This window comes from Ictidomys tridecemlineatus, chromosome 13 (genome assembly GCF_052094955.1).
Source record: "Ictidomys tridecemlineatus isolate mIctTri1 chromosome 13, mIctTri1.hap1, whole genome shotgun sequence".
Taxonomy (NCBI): domain Eukaryota; kingdom Metazoa; phylum Chordata; class Mammalia; order Rodentia; family Sciuridae; genus Ictidomys; species Ictidomys tridecemlineatus.
This window is the reverse complement of record NC_135489.1, coordinates 56,196,597-56,213,663: the sequence shown is the minus strand read 5'-3', so window position 1 is coordinate 56,213,663 and position 17,067 is coordinate 56,196,597. Positions and strand designations below refer to the sequence as shown.

Below are 17,067 nucleotides of genomic sequence, written 5' to 3'. Positions count from 1 at the left end.
CCCAAAACCCTGAACCAAAATCAAACCTTCCCTTCTCAGAAAAGAAGAAAACAAAAACCAACAACAACAACAAAACCCTCCTCTGAGTGATCCCTTAATGGTGCACATTTCATCATTTCATAGACATTTGAATAAAACTACAATAAAGAAAATGTCATCTTTCCTTCCTCAAAGGAAATGACACAGGTTAAACCATTTACACATAAAAAGATGTCACGTGTAGTTCTGTAGGTAAGTAGGTCTCTGTCTTCCCCTTCCCTCATTACTTTTCCTTCCCTTATTCTGTACTGATTATTTATTATTCTTAAATAATACATCTATAAAGAGTATTTTCCTTACCTTAACTTTTATTTATCAATTTTAGAATGTGTGTTTAATGTATCAATAAAATTACCTTCAGCAGGAGTAGTAAATTGGAGATGTGACAGGTATATAAGTCAAAATAAAACAGAAAACTTGAAAGATAAAAAACCTAAATAAGAACCCAAGCCCTGTGCCTCATAGCTACTATCTTTCAATAACAAATAAGAAGAATTTCCGTTCTGTAATATCTTCTCTCATTCTTTTTATTGTTTGCTGCAACCTTTGATTTGGGATGGTTTTTCCCAAATCACCCTTACCCCGGTGACATTTAAGGTGTATACCACATAAGACATGGTCCTTGGCTAACCAGCTCCGTCACCCTAGTTAAGCTTTTTCCATTCTGTAGAGGCAGTAGCTCTGAAATACAGAAATGATTGCATAAATTCTCGGCTGGCAATTTTGTGTGGGATTGGGTATTGAAATGCAGCAAAGCAAATAATGAAGGCATACTTTACCTACAATTCTTTTTACCTTGGGAGAAGGATTAAATAGGAACAGTTTGGTTGTTGTCAAATTCTTAACAGTTGCTTTCAAGCATGAAGCAGTCCCCGGGCTCTCGGAGGATTTACTTTGCAGTTTGAATAGAGAGGTCTTTACTGCTAATGGAACCGAGATGGCAGGCTTCAGCAATGGGGTGCTTTATAGCCTCTTTAGCCACTTGAGAAGATGTAACATCAAATCGCTGCAACCGTCCCGGCCTCCATCGGCGTTGGGGAAATCGTGAAAGGATTGGTGAATAAATAATTCAGGGTTGTACGAATGTCTGGATGCCACGAGTGTTGAGAGTATCTGAAAGCTGGCTTCACAGAGGGCTTCATTCTGGGAGGAGCTCTGGAAGCCTCCGTGAGGTTGGCCCCAGGGAACATTTACAGAGGACGACATTTTCAAAGAGAGAAAGAACCCACACTTGGGACTGGCTGTAAAGACATGATCCTCTCAGGAGTCCAGTCCTGCAAAAGCGTGATTCATAAAACAAAGAGTATTTTACTCTCAATACGGATAGTTGGCAGTTGCCACTTGTGTAGGTATACCTGTGTGTGTGTGTGTGTGTGTGTGTGTGTATGTGGTTATACTACAGGATGGTGATGACTACTTAGAGTCTTAGGTAACCATTTAAGCCTATACTATATTTAATGATTAAGCTTTAAGAAAATACTTAAAAACTTCAGAGGGATGCAGTCACAGTTTTCTAACAGTAACCAGCTGAAACTTCTGTTACCTTCTCTTGTCATCTGTTTCTGACTTTATTTGGTAAATATGTTTCTTGAAAGCTTTCTCTAAAAAGCAGGTAGGTAATCAGGTCTTAGAGACCTTCCTGTTGGGTGCATGGATATTCACAAATATTCTGACTATCCTTCTGGGCAAGGAGAAATATTGTACTTCCCTATTCATTTGGATATAGGCTGTGTGACTTGCTTTGGTCAATTAAATGTCCCACTTGGAGCCAGTGTTTGCTTTATGATATCTTGGGATGATTTGGAAAAGAGCCCCAGCTGACAGAGGCAGTGGGCATGAGGCATGAGTAAGAAGTGGTTTGTTTTTTTGATATTTAGTGCCTGTTACTGCAGCATATCTCAGCCTACCCTGACTGATGTAACCCACAAAGGGCTAGATTTCTTTTGGGGAGCAGAAATGTGTTCAGGAGACCCACTGGCATCTCCTCTCCTTGGGCTGAGTGGAGGAATTCCTGTGGCAATATGAGGAGTGGGAAGTGAGAAACACACTCTGTAGGCTGCTGAATAAGAACACTGGACTGGGGGATTGGCCTTTGTCTTAATTTCTTCTTTTCTCTCTCGTAGGTAACTTCAACATTTTTTATTTTATTCCTTTTACCAATGAAGTCTGTTTTGTTCCTTTGGATGATTTCTTGGTAGGAATCTCAATTTCACATAACCCGAAGTGGAAAGCAACTTATCTCCCTCACATACATGTCCCCGAGTGACCTGGCCCCGAGCACCCTCCCTCTTCTCTGTGTCCCAGAGTCTTCCTGGTCCCTGTCTGCCAAGCAAGGGAGAGTCATTGACACTCCCAGAGCCAGAGCGCCAGGTGGGTCACTGCCAGGCCTGTTTCTATTTGCTACATCTCAGAGCTTTGTAAGTCTACTTCTCATATGTTCTTCACTCCCTGCAGGACTCTAGGAGGTTGGTAGTCAAACAAGTGTCTTGTTCATGGGAACTGGAGGCTCAGAGAGGTTAGGTAATGTGTCAGATTATCCTTGTGGCCATCAAATGGCTTACCCAACCCCACAGCTCCTCTTCTTTCATGAAGGACATATTTGTACCGAACTATCACATGGTTTTGAGTACAGTTAAATAGACTTTGTTGAAAAAGGCAGAAATTTCAAACTATAAAAGGCAGGTTCAATAATGACAATAAGACAATAATAATAAACAATACTAGCAGCTAAAACAAGATATATAGTGATTACTGTATGCTGGCTGTACTGTTCTAAGAGCTTTTAAGTTTATTAATGCAATTTATCTTCATAACACTGCAAGTAGGTGTCTCCTAGGATGAGGTAGTAGAGACACAGAAGGTTTAATTTTCTCAAGGTGGCACGGATAATCAGTGAATTGGGATTTGAACCAAGGTCCTAGAGAATCAATGTTTTTTTAAAAAAACATTGTTTGAAACTCTTAAATGAAGGCAAGGTGATTATTGCTTTGTGTTTTGTTTTGTAACAATTATTATTTTTTATTTTAAAAATTTGTACTAATTAATTGTACAGGATGGTAGAATGCATTTGGACACATTGTAACCCGAATGGAACACAACTTCTCATTCCTGTGAAAGTACACGGTGCTGTAACAATTATTTTTTAAGAGCAATTTCAGGTTCTCAGCAGAAGTGAGAAGAAGGCACAGAGATTTCCCACATGTCCCCTGCTCCCACACAATCTCAGCCTTCCTCATTAGCATCCCCCACAGTGTAAAAGAAATGACCCTACATTGTTGCATTATCATCTCCCAGAGTCCTCAGCTCATGTTAGGGTTCCTGCTCAGTGGTGTGTGTTTTCTGTAGGTTTGGATAAATGTCCAGTGACATGGCTCCACCATTTACAGTGTCATGTGGGATAGTTTCACAGACCTAAAAATCCTTGGACCTCCTGCATCCAACATTCCTTCTTCCCAGCCCTTTGACAACTGCTTATTGTTTTACTGTCTCCACAAGTGTGCCTTTTCCAGAATGTTGGATAGTTGTAATCCCTTTCAGATGGGCTTCTCTGACTTAGTAATATACATTTAAATTTCCTCCATGTCTTCTCTTGGCTTGACAGCTCATTTCTTTTAGCCTTGACTGATATTCCATTGTCTGGGTGTGCCACGGTTTGTTGATCTGGTCACTTGCTGAAGGACACCTTGCCTGATTTCAAGTTCTAGAAATTTTGAATAAAGTTGCTATAAGTTTCTGTGTGCAGGTTTTTGTGCACACAAAAGTTTTCAGCTGCTTTAGATAAACACCAAGGACTGTGATTGCTGGATCACTGGTAACAGGATATCTAGGTTTGCAGCGAACTTCTGAAGTGGCTGTGCAATTTTTGCATTCCCACCAGCTGTGAGGGAGAGTTCCGATGTTCTCCATCCTCACCAGCATTTGCTGTTGTCCATTCATGGATTTTGGTTTTTTCTAATAGGTGTGTGAGAAGAGTATTCTGAGTTAAATTTTTATAAATAGTACGTAGCCTGCATTTTTTATAAATGGTCTATTTTGGATATGTGTTATGTTTCAAGCTTTATGTTTCAAGCTTCTGGCTCTACCTCCCTCTTCCCTCGCCTCCCTAGTCATTGTGGCCTGGGGCTCATGGTGTCATGAGCTGTCCATGGGCTATGTGTGTTAACTATATGCATAGTAGCCATGTGAGGGGATAAGTCTGACATTGCATACTGATTGGGCTGTGTGATGCAAGTGCACCTTCCCTTTGCTCTGCCTGTGATCCCACACGGCACCTGAGATGGGTGTGATTTGCCAAGATGTCAATCTGCTGACCACAAGACATCAGGAAGCAAGACTCCACCCTTGAAACCTTATCCCCTGCCTCATGGAAACTCCTTTGTGTGTCCCCCTATAAAAAAAAAAGAGAGATTTCAGGTGCATGCTGTCTTTTTCAGTGCTCTTTCCAGCGTGGAAGCTGACCCTTAAGGTCGCAGAGCCATTCTACCCTGGATATGAAAATTACTTCTGTGCCCTGTGCTATTTCACCATTTTCTTAGTTTAATGTTGCAGACAGCTCTTCTGATCCCAGCTCATATTGTCTGCATGGGTCCTTGGAGAGATCATGGTAGGTGTCGGGCTTCTTATCTGTTATGGGAGGAACTGATACTGGGCTCCTATGGGTCTGTCCTGGGCTGCCAGTGATCAATACTGAGTTCCCTATGGTTTGTGCCAGGCTCCCTAGTTGATCTCTTTTGTTCTTTCAAAATGACTGTTAGCTGAGGCTATTTTTTATAGGAAGAGAATAGAGGGAAGATATACTGATAAACTACCTGAGACTTGCCAGTCACTGAGGGTGCTGTCACCTGGAACCTGATGGGCATACATGCAGTTGTCGAAGGCTTGAATGCCACTTTGGCTGTGGGTGGTGGTGTGGCTTGGCATCAGGGGCATAGGTTGGTTAGGAAGAGGCAAGCCCCAAGACAGACTGGTCAGTCCCTATTAGAATGGGAGCAGGGGCAGTGAGTGAAGGGGACACAAGAGAAGTGGCCTCACTGCCAGGTCCCTATCAGTATTAGGAGGCAGGAACATGAGGCCTTGGGGAAGCTAGACTGTTTTTTCTTTACTTTTTAAATCTGAGAGTCAAGGGTGAAGTTGTCGTTGGGCCTGGCACTGTGTGCCTGTGTGTCTGTGTTGAGGAGATGGAGAGAACAAAAATACTGGGCTGTTGAGCAAGCGAGGTCCAGCCAAGTTCTCATCTAAACCCCTGATCCCTCCAGGACTTTTTTTCCCCCAGGTGATTCTGGGCAGTCAAACTTTTGTAATTTTTATGATACTCTTTAAAAAAATTTATAAATCCTCAGTCTGTTAAACTCACATATTTTAATGCCATTTGAATTTTTAGAAATTCTCATATTTCTATTTTTCTTCTTGGTGTAAGGTAATCTACTGTTGGGTGATTTTTTACAAGTTAATTACTAAAAATGATTTTGCTCTTAGTGTAAATCTTACTTTTATTTGAAAAAAATGTGTATTTGTCCTTTGTTGAATCACTTTGTTTTCGACCCTTAGACTCCTATGTTGTTATTGAAGGAAAACGTTGAAAATACAGAATAGTATCAAAAGGAAATTAGAACATAATCCAATTGCTCAAAGATGATTAACAATCTGTTTTGTTTTTCCAGATTTCCATGCATGTATATATGTGTTACACATGAGTCTTACATTGGTGTATAATAGTAAATATGGTGTGTATGCAATTTTTACAGCCTAATTTTTTCACTGTTCAAGATCATCCTTATTTTTCCAGGCTGGAAAGTAATCTTGGAAAATGTGATTTTTTAAAAAGCTGCATATGACTTTCATTCTATTCCATAATTTATACATTCTGACTTTCTACATTTGGGCCATTTAGGTTGCTAGTCATCTTTCACTATTTTTTTAATTTTTTATTTGTTCTAATTACTTATACATGGCAGCATAAGGCATTTTCATTCACTGTACAGAAATGGAGCACCACTTTTAATCTCTCTGGTTGTATATGATGTAGAGTCACACCACTCATGTAATCATATGTGTACCTAGGGTAGTGATGTCTGTCTCATTCCACATCTTTCCTACCCCCATTCCCAATCCAAAGTTCCTTCCCATGCCTCCATCCCCCTAAACTATTTTGATTCAGCATCCACATATCAGAGAAAAACATATGCCCTTTGCTTTTTTTGGTATTGGCTTATTTTACTTAACATGATATTCTGTAGCTCCATCCATTTACTGGCAAATACTATAATTTTATTGTCTTTTAATGTTGAGTAATATTCCATTGTGTATATATACCTCAGTTTCTTTATCCATTCATCTATTGAAGGACATCTAGGTGGTTCCACAGTTTAGCTATTATGAATTGAGCTGCTATAAATATTGATGTGGCTGCATCACAGTAGTATGCTGATTTTATGTCCTTTGGGTAAAAACCGAGGAGTGGGATAGCTGGGTCAAATGGTGGTTCCATTCCAAGTTTTCTAAGGAGTCTCCATACTGCTTTCCATACTGCACACCAATTTGCAGTCCCAGTTTGAAAACCCCTCTCCACACACACACCATCCTTACCAATTCTTATTGTTGTTTATATTCTTCACAACTGCCATTCTGACTGGAGTGCGATGAAATCTTAGTTTTGATTTTCATTTCTTTAATTACTACAGAAGTTGAACATTTTTTTTCATATATTTGTTGATTGATTGTATATCTCCTTCTGAGAAGTGTCTGTTCAGTTCCGTGGCCCATTTATTGACGGGGTTATTTGTTTTTTTGGTGTTGAGTTTTTGAGTTCTTTATGTATCCTGGAGATTAGTGCCCTCTCTGATGTATGTGTGTGGTAAAGATTTTACAAGATTAATAAACGTTGTATTGAGCATCTCTACTGCCAAGTCTTCATAAGGTTTAAGAGTTTAGGTGAGATGTATTAGATTTTAGTGTCTTTGTTTTGTGCTACTGTAAGAGAATACCATATACTGGCTAATTTATAAACTGTAGAAGTTTATTTAGCTCATGGTTTTGGAGCCTCTGAAGGCCGAGATCAGGGGGCTACATTTGGTAAGACCCATCTTGCTGTGTTATAACATGGCAGAGGGCATCAAATGTTAAGAGAGCAAGGGTGTGCCAAACTTACTTTCATTACAAATCTTCTCTTGATAATGATTCTACCCTAGCAATAATGACATTAATCCATTCATGAGGGCAGAACCCTCATGACCTAACATTTTAAAGGTCACACTTGCCGACACTATTACATTTGAGATAAAATTTCCAATACATGAACTTTGGGGGACATATTCAAACCATAGTATTTAGAGTAGTAAAAATGACTTCTATTTACAAGCCTCCCCTACCCATGTGACATTTAGGAGAAACTTCACTTGGACCCCAAATAGCCATGTGAGGTAGCAATGATCCTCTACAGCAAGTCTAACAAACCAAAGAGTTGCCTGTCTCTGGGGGGCCATGGAGGTGGCCATAAGATCTGTAAACTGCACCCCAGCTCTTCACCCCCTCTCCCTGTCTCCAGCACATGTAGAAACCACATGGTGAGAGAAGGGCTGTTGCAAATCTTGTGGGAAAAGCATGAGAACCTGCCAATTCTGGTGGATCTGAAACCAGGTAAGGCAGGCATGGACTGGCATATGATCCTATAGATTCTTTTTACCCAGCTTCTGGTATTTTAGATTTTTAAAAATACAGTCTCCAGCAGTAAATTGATTTGCCCAAGACTACCTGACTATTTATACCTGAGAGTGGAGCCCTAACCCTAGCAATTGGTCTTCCGTGTTCTTTCCACTATACTTCCAGCTTCCTGAAGGATGAAGACTCCTTACTTTCCCATTACATCTTTAAAAAATTTTTTTATAGTTGTAGATGGTCAGAGTGCCTTTATTTTATTTGTTTCTTTTATGTGATGCTAAGGATCAAACCCAGTGCCTCACACATGCTAGGCAAATGCTCTGCCACTGAGCTGAAACCCCAGCCCCTGATGACATCTTTGAAAGGACTTCTCCCAGTGATCTATTTTGAAATCACTGGATATCTCCTGAACTGGGGATTGGCTGGATTTGACTCTTAGAGCTCCCTTTTCCTATGTGTATAGCCTGGGCAAGTTGCTCTGTGCCTCAGTTTCCTCTTCTATAAGGAGACAACAGTAGTACCTACCACCTGGGGTTGTTGTGAGAACCCCAGGAGCAAGCTCCTGCAGAGCCCTGCAACAGTGCAGGGCCTGTCCCCAGCACTGTGTACCCTGAGCTGCTGCTGTTTGAAGAACCAGGAAGGATTCCTTCTCTAGCTCCCTCCATTAGCAACCATTTTCAAAGACCTTGAAGGATTCATTTTTACCTCTAACAAAATGTACCAGAACTCTACAAGAGCTTGAAATGCACCTATAGCTGTCATTTGAGAGTATATATTTAGGGAGAGTAATAAGATAAAAGCTTTTGTGAAGAAAAAAAAAAGAAAGAAAAGAAAAGCTTTTAGAAGTCTAAGAAAACTCCACATTCAAAGTAGGCACTAAAATGTTGCCTCAAATGTTTTCTTTGTTTCCTGATAATGAAGTGATTAAAACAAAATGGCCTACTAGCTTATCAGCAAGTCAGAGGTTTCTAGATTTCCTGATTTGGTTTCACTTTATTTGTAATCTCTGTTATTATCATATTAAATACAAATGAATATTTATAAAAGGAATTTCCCACACTATTTGATTCAATTTGCTATTTTGGGCCTAAGAATGAAAAAGGAATATGGCCTAATCCTTGCCCTATGGTGAAATTATATTGCAAGGTAAAAGAATAGAAAATAAAGCCTTTCATTGTAATCCCTCTAGGGCTTCTTGAAGGAAGAGATTGGGAGGTAGCAGGGGTTTGGGAATCAAGATGCACTTACTCCATGTTTATCAGGCACCAGCAAGGTTACACCTAAACCACTGATTGTAGTCAGTGCTTGACAGTCACAGCCAGGAGCCTGGGTTTGAAACCCTGGTACCCAGCATGCAGATGAAACGGTCACTCACTTTCCAGCTTGTTTTTTTCCCTAAAATAGAGACAACATTTCTTACTGTGAGGATTGAATGAGTTAACATTTGTGAAAATCTCCAATTCAAGGCTTTTATAATTTTCACGTCTTTTCATCTGATGTTTTCAGGAAAAAGGCTGCATTCACTAATGCTCAGCATTTAGTGCTCTAGAGCAACATTTTATTCTGGGGTTGTTTTTACGTCATCATACTGTCCAGTCAGTAATATGATTCAGGAAGTGCCCTGTCCTTTGTGAGACATATACTTGGTTGTTCCCAATTTAATTTAAAAGAACTCATCAGGGGTGATGCGGTCTCCCAGCACCAGAGACCAGGACTCCCTGCTCCTTCCTCCTCCTTCAGGCTCCTGACAAGGAAGCTTCTGCGGTTTGAGGTGGCCACGAGGGTGCTGGAGGCCAAGTCTGGGAGGGAGCCTGACTTGGGGCCTGCCCTGCCCACTGCACCAGCCTGGGTTCCCCTCCTCCTTGGCGCTCCAGTTAGTTAGACCTTAGTCTGTTGGGGGCGGGAGCATCCCCCAGACCCAGGCGCCTTCCAAGCCTCATCCGGGAGCTACTCTGACTGACCTCGGCGCGGCCTGGAACCCGGCCTTCGCTGAGCCTGGGGCCCGGCGCCTCGAAGGCTCCTTTGACCTCAGCCTGGGAGGCTCCGACCTCCAGGCGTCCGCCGCCCTCGCCGCTGCTTTCTGCGGAGCGCTCCCGCGGATGCCGGCTCCTCAGGAGCAGCGTCGGGATGGCGGGTCAGAGCCGCATTCCTGCCGGGGCGCCCAATGGCCGCCCCCTCGTTGTCCAGGGAGTTGCTTCTGGGGCGTGGAGTTGGCGTCCTCCTGGCCCGCATGCGGCGCGGCTGACGAGGCCCCTTGCAGGAGCTGACCATGGGCCCTGGCACCAGCTTGTTGGCCGCCCGCAGGCAGGGTTCCTGAGCCGGCCACTAGCCGCGCGGCAGCCTGGAGTCCCCCATGAGGACCGCCGCGTGGGGACGTCCGCACCCGTGTGGCTGTCCGGGCTGGGCTCCCGGGTTAGCCTTGGTGTAGTTGGACACTTTGTAAGAAGTTGTGACAGAAGGAGGAGGGAGGCCAGCGTAGGGGGACTGTTAGTCGCGGTCAAGCAGGGCGCCTGCCCAGACTTCCATAGACAGGTAGTAGCATGGCTTTTTACAACAGGCCCCACTCTCAGACTCCCTGGAGCCCGAGTCCTGGTAGACTTGGAGCTGCAGAGCTGCACTTTTCTTGAGTCACATGCCTGCTCCTAAAGGTGGTAGGTTCACCTGCATTTCCTGTGGGCATTATGCTGTGCAGAGGCTTTGATAGTGAGGGTGTTTGGGCTTGCTAGGTTGTCCTGCAACCTGATTTTTCTTTCCTGGAGACCAGTTTCTCAGAAGTACTGTGAATTAATGACAAGGATTGTCATTCACAGTGAGTATGTTCTTTTAAAGACAAACTGATTGTGGCTGGGGATGTAGCTCAGTTGGTAGAGTGCTTGCCTTGCATGCACAAGGTTGTGGGATCAATTGGGATCAATCCCCAGTACCACAAAACAAAAACAAAAACAAAAAACTGATTGTTTAAAGTGTTTTTAAGATTGCAGTAAATAATTTAATAAAATCCAACACATGTTCCTACTTTAGAAACTTGAACTTTTGAGGAATTGAAGAACATAGTAATGACTTAATAAAAGTATGAATCAATATTACAATTGGGCAACATGCATTTCCATTCCTTTGCAGGAACATTGCAAAGGATATGTTGTCTGATACCCTGGAAGTTCTAGCTAGTGCAATAAGACATGAAACAAACATCAATGAAGTTTTTTGAAAAGGAAAGATAATTCTCATTTCTGTGGATGACATGACAGGACTACTATTTTGGAAAAAAAACACTAAATTCAGTAAAGGGGCTAATTACAAAATTAGCATACATAAGTTAATCTTTCTGTTTTATCAATAACCAATTTGAAACTAGCATGGTATTATGGTTTGGATGTATGGTATCCCTAGAAACTCACGTGTGAGACAAATAAGAAGGTTCAGAGGAGAAATGTTTGGATTGTGAGAATCTTAACCCAATCAGGGATTTAATCCCCTGACAGGGATTGATCCAGTGGTCATTAAAGTGGTAGGGTGTGGCTGGAGGAGGTGGGAATTAGGGCGTGGCTTTGGTATATATATTTGTATCTGGAAAGTGGAGTCTGTTTCCTGATCACTTTGATCTGAGCTGCTTGGTTCTCTCTGCCACCCTCTCCCCACCTTGATGTTCAGCTTCACCTCCAGCCCTGAGTAATGGAGCTGGCCTTCTATGGACTAAGACCTCTGAAACCATGAGCCCTCAAATAAATTCTTCCTTCTCTACAATTGTGCTAGTTGGGTCTTTAAGTTACAGCAGCAAAAAAGTTGGCTAAAACAATAGCAAATATATATATATCTTTCCTAGGAATAGCCTAAGATATAAAGGAGACTGGCATTTTTTTTTTGCATAATCAGTTGAAGTCTTTTAAGAGGAATGATTTTGTGTATAGAATACAAAGAATAATTTTCAATTCATTAAAGTTGAATATTTTAAAAGAGCTATTTTTAAGACTGTTTTACTTACAAATGTTGGTTTGTTTTATTTATAAGTCTGAGGGATGTGTATGTAAAAACAAAAATACTTGATTTTTTAGTAAAGTTCAAATAAGGCATCAGTTTAACATTAAATTCCTTGAAGCAATTAAATATTTTTACCAGGTTATAAATTTGCTTATTTTTATTTTATTTATTTTTTATTCTTTTGGTGGTACCGAGGATTGAATCCAGGGCACTATACTGGTAAAGTACATCCCCAGTCCTTTTTATTTTTTATTTTGAGGCAGAGTCTTGCTAACCTGCCTCCACTGGCCTTAAATTTATCATCCTCCTGCCTTAGCCTCCTGAGTTGCTGGAATTACAGTCACGAACCACTGTTCCCAGATTCCCTTAAGTGTTATAAACAGCACTTAATATTTTTTATTCTTTTAAATTTCTAAGGAGGTGACCTGGTAAATCTAATAGTACAGTCTTTCTAAGAACTTAACATTTGTTAAGTGTAATAGACATGTCAATGTAAGTCAGGTTCTTTCAAACATGTAAATACTTAAACAGTTCAAATTAAGATTGTAAGTCTAACATGTCATTCTTTAATATATCTGACCTTTGCCTGGTGCAATAGTGCATGACTGTAATCCCAGTGATTTAGGAGGCCGAGGCAGGAGAATTGCATGTTTGGAACCTTAGAGAGATTCAAAATAAAAGAGTTGGGGATGTACTCAGTGGTAAAGCACCCCTAGGGGTTAGGGATTGGATTCCCAGTACTGAGGGAGTGGGATATATATATATTTCAAATATGAATATATATGAATCAGATATATCTATACACATATATATCTGTATAGATTTATATATATATGTAGAATATATATATATCTAATGGATCTCTCTATATATAGATATATCTATTTCTCTTAAATGTTTCAAATGGCTTAGAATAAAAGATAGCATGTTGTGATGATTATAAAACAATCCTGAATCTAACTTGTGTTACTATACCATAAGTTGATTTACTTTGTCCTCTAGTTCTGTTAATTTTCTAGTTTCTTTTCTTTGCAGGGCTATGGATCAAACTGAGGGCCTTGTGCATGCTAGGCAAGCACTTTACCACTGAGCTCCATCCCAGCCTGTCCTCCAGTAAGTCCTGCTTTTATACTGTCTTATGCTTGCACAGTTGCTTTTGCAACTAAGAGGAGCAGGTTTACCATCTAGGTAGATTGAAATTGAAGTCTCTAAAACTTGGACTGAGATGAGATTATATTTTTAAATTATCAGCTGATCAGCTGTATAAGGACATTAGGATTGGATTGCCACCTCCAGGATGGCATCTTTTTTTTTTTTTTTTTGTACTGAGGACTGAACCCAGAGCCACTTAATCACTGAGCCACAGTCATAGCCCTCTTTATATTTTATTTTGAGACAGGATCTAAATTGCTTAGGGCCTTGCTAAATTGCTGAGGCTGGCTTTGAGCTCCTGAGCTGCTGGGCCCCTGTGCTCTGCTAAGGATGGCCTTTCTTCATCCCATTGAACATCCTGCTGACTCTCTTCTTAAGTGGGACTGTGCCTACTCATTCAGTGAGAGACCTATAAGCCTTCAGCTCTCAGCTGGGGCTTATTTTCCCAGTTCAGGATGTCATACAAGAGCCACTATGCTTTTTCTAAAGGATTTAGAAACATGAAGGATTTTCAGGCAGCCACATAACAAATATACTAGTTAATTAGGAATATAAAATATATATGTCAGGATTCATTTTATATGGGCCACTAATTTTTGTGTACCAGACTGGATTTTTAGAGGTATCTGAAGCATTTGCTATTTTTTCACTTTAATATCTAAGCACTAACATAATTCAGAAACAAAAAATGATAAGTAGTTTAATGATTCTACTTCAAATTAATGCAACTAATTTAATATATTTCTATTATTCCCCAGGATACTATTATTGCACAGAAGTTATTGTCTTTGAAATGAGAGCTTAGAAAGATAATATAACTGTCTGAAAATTGCAGTTATGGTACAAAAAATTCATTCTAAATTATACATGTCTCATGCTATTTTATTTAAAAGAATAGGATATTTAAATCACTGTGTTATCTGTCAAAAGCATTAGCTGACATTTTAAGAGTCACTTAGAGAATATGCTTTAATTTGAAATAAAAGGAAAGCCAAACTCAAGTTCCTTCCCATCTGTCTTTTTTAAAAAACTGAATTCAAAATTTTAAAATTTCTTAAATGCAATTTTTTCCTGAGTCACTTAATTATTCAATCATTCAACAGATGATTGGGTGCCCACTATATCAGATGATGTTCTATCATGAAACAAAAGAGACAAGAAGCCCTGTCTTCAGGGAACTCACATTGTCTTTAAAAGTGCTTCTGTGGGCCAGGCACGGTGGCACACACTTGTAATTCCAGTGGCTGGGGTGGCTGAGGCAGGAGGATTATTCCCTTTATTAAGTTTATTTAGCTTCTGCCTCAACTTGTAATGATCCAGGTCTTCAGTAGTAAGGCAGCTCATTCTTATTATTGAATACATAAAATGATGGGCTGTTATGCTACCCATTTCTACTACCTAACCTAAGTCCTTGGTGATACTAATTGACTCAATCTGTGTATTTGCTTATTCTGCAAATAAACCTTCCCTAAAGATGGAATCATATAACACATGGTCTTTTCTGATTGACTTCTTTCAGTTACCATCATTTTTTAAGGTTTGTCCATGTCTTAGCATGTATCAGTCTGTACTGCATTCCTTATTATGACATAATATTCCATTAAGTGATTGTACATTTTATTTATTAATTTATCAGTTGATTGACATCTATATTGTGTTGTTTTTGAATAGTGCTACTACAAACATTTGTATGGAAGATTTCGGATAAATGTTTTAATTTCTTTTGGTCATGTGAATAGGAGCAGAATTCCCAAGCTATGTGGTAACTCTTGTTTATTTTTCTGAAGAAATGCCAGAATTTTCCAAAGAAGCCAACAGTGTATAAGGGTTCCAGTGTTTCTGCATGCCTGCCAATGTTTGTTATCATCCATCAATTTAATTCTAGCCATCCTCTTAGGTGTGAAGTGGTACTTGCAGATTTGAGTTACACCCCCCTCCCCCACTGATGCTGCAGAGCATGAGCATCTTTTCATGTGCTTGTCTGTGTTTTGTATGTCTTCCTTTAGGAAATGCATTTTCAAATCTTTGTTTCATTCTTATCAAGTTTAGGAGTTATCAGACATGATTTACAAATATTTACCCTTATTCTACAGATTTTTGATTGTATCATTTAATTTTTTATCTCTTACCACATGTTTAATATAAAGATTATTAATCTGTGACCTGCATAGTGCTGGACCCTAGATATTTAGTAGAAGTTTATGAGTGAAGGGATTATGTATCTTTATTTTGCTTATCAATGTACTAAACAACTTAAATATATTTAGGCCCTCATTGAATCTCATCTTTTGTCATCACTTTTTTTTTGGTACCACAGATTGAATGCAGGGGTGCTCTACTATTGAGCCATATCCCCAGCATCTTTTATTTTTTATTCTGGAGACAAGGTTTTGCTAAGTTGCCGAGGCTGGCTTTAAACTCCTGATCCTCCTGCCTCAGCCTCCTGAGTCACTGGGATTACAGATGTGTGCTACCAAACCCAGCTGCCATCTCTTAAGAGTAGGAATGAATATTTTTGGAAGTCAGCTGATTTTTCTATTGTGTTTTCTTGAAGAGTAGTGCTCCAAATTGAATTCTTATGTGGTATTCTATTTTGGGTACATTGGCACTAGGATTTCCTTTGAATGCAACACTATTTTTTATTCATTCAGCTTAAGGTCTCATGACTTTTGAAGCAATTTATATTTATTTGTTTATTGCAAGTAAAAGAGTTATTATGTTATGTTGAATAATAGGTCAAAGTCATACAATGCTTTACATTTAGTTTTAGAATAAGTGTGTTAGTGAAGAATAGAGGATATTGGCTTTGACAGTGCTTTGTATAAAAAGACCTTCATTTTTTAGTCAATTGCTCATTCATAATTCAATGGTAGGACAACCTTTTTTTTTCAATTGATGACTGGAGTTTCTTGGTGGTTTCATTTGTTAGGGAAGAGCTTCCTTTTAAAACAGGGATGTAGGTTGCCTTTGCTAAAAGCAGTGACCCTTAGGCCTGCAGACATGTACATGCTGGATAAAACTGGGCATCTCTGCCTACGTTTTTTATTTTTCTCATGTATTAACTTAAATTTGGGGAAAGGTCCCTGCTCAGCTCTGCACATAGGCATGCTAATAATTTAGGAATGTTCATCTAAAAACGAGTAATGCAAGGTTTATTAGCCCTAAAGTTAGCTAGCCTATCTCTTCCCTCTTCAAGGCTGAGGCAAGTTTTGCAGCATCCTGTTCCAGATCCCTTGAGTGGTGCCTAGAGTCTCCAGTCCCTCATCCAGGATCACAGGTCTGGTAGACAGACATCCTGAGCAGCAAATGAAAATTGCCCCCTCAAGTGATAGGAATACTTTAGAAGGAACTCTTTATAGAATCAGAACTGAAATCATGGTCAACCAGACAACACTGTGAAGAAGACTGCTTGATTATGCAGGCCTCTTACCCCTGCCCCAATTCTTCCTTTTTTTTTTAAAAAAAATTTTTGTTCTAATTAGTTATACATGACAATAGAACACATTTTGACACATGATACATAAATGGAGTATAAATTCTCATTCTTCTGGTTGTACTTGATGTAAGTTTACACTAGTTATATAATCATATATACACATAGCATCATAACACCTGATTCATTCGATTAATCTCTCCTCCCTTCACTCCCCTCTGTCTAATTCAGAGTACCTCTATTCTTCCATAGCACCCCCTCCACTCTTATTGTGAATTAGCATCTGCATATCAGAGAAAACATTGGGCCTTTGGTTCTTTGGGATTGGCTTACCTTGATATTCTTTAGCTCCATCCATTTACCAGCAAATACCGTAATTTCATTCTTCTTTCAGGCTGAGTAATATTCCACTGTGTATATATAGCACATTTTATTTATCAATTCATCTATTGAAGGGTACCCAGGTTGGTTCCACAGTTTAGCAATTGTGAATTGAGCTGCTATAAACATTGATGTGGCTGCCTCACTGTAGTATGCTGATTTTAAATCCTTTGGGTATAGTCTGAGGAGTGGAGTCAAATGGTGGTTCCATTCCAAGTATTCTAAGGAATCTCCATGCTGCCTTCCAGAGTAGTTGCACCAATTTATAGTCTTATCAGCATTGTATGAGTGTACCTTTCCCCCCAGTCCTCACCAACATTTATTGTTGCTTGTATTCTTGATAATTGTCATTCTGACTGGAGTGAGATGAAATCTTAGCATAGTTTTGATTTGCATTTCTCTAGTTGTTAGAGATGTTGAACATTTTT

At 39.9% G+C, this 17,067-nt stretch overlaps 1 protein-coding gene across 1 annotated transcript in view; it reads left to right on the top strand.

Annotated features, from left to right (window-relative positions):
- LOC144369871 (uncharacterized) overlaps window positions 1-17,067 on the top strand; it is a 130,719-nt gene that overhangs the window by 55,443 nt on the left and 58,209 nt on the right. The window contains exon 2 of the transcript XR_013429701.1: window positions 12,709-12,786. The gene's annotated coding sequence lies outside the window, so the exon portion shown is untranslated. The remainder of the gene's footprint in view (window positions 1-12,708; window positions 12,787-17,067) is intronic.